The sequence below is a fragment of the Arachis ipaensis genome, chromosome B07, assembly GCF_000816755.2.
Source record: "Arachis ipaensis cultivar K30076 chromosome B07, Araip1.1, whole genome shotgun sequence".
Taxonomy (NCBI): Eukaryota; Viridiplantae; Streptophyta; class Magnoliopsida; order Fabales; family Fabaceae; genus Arachis; species Arachis ipaensis.
In genome coordinates, this window is record NC_029791.2 from 13886905 (window position 1) to 13887517 (window position 613).

Below are 613 nucleotides of genomic sequence, written 5' to 3' on the forward strand. Positions count from 1 at the left end.
CAATAAAATTCTTTTTTTTTTATTCTTTTATAATTTTATTATCTTTACATATTTTTTATGTACTCTTTATTTTATTAACATCCACAAAAACATTTCCATTAAACACAACTATAAATAAAAGTTGACAGAAATACTATTAATAATATAGCAAAATTATTTATACATAATGTGTGATGATCTCTAGGTGAATGATTTCCGCATGCTGTAAATAATATGCATGATGTCAAAAAAGTAAAAATTTGGTTAAAAAAACTACATAAATTGTGGTAACTGGTCACTATTTACTCACAAATTCACTATTTTTTAATATATAAATCGTGGCAGCATAGTAGACTACTAGACTTTTAATATTATACTTAAAATATACTAGTCTAATACGATTTCTGTACAAAAGAGAAAAATGCTTAATATCCAACCGCAATTTATGTATAAATAACTAAAAATCTAAAATATTAAATGTTATTGAGTAAAAGTCATATGTTATGAATAAGAGTATTAGAGTAAATACTCAATTATATTCTTGTCCATTTCTTTCAAAAGACAAGAGGATCTCTATTAAAAAAAAAGGGGACATATTGACTCCTAATAAAATTATTTTAGAACACAATACAAT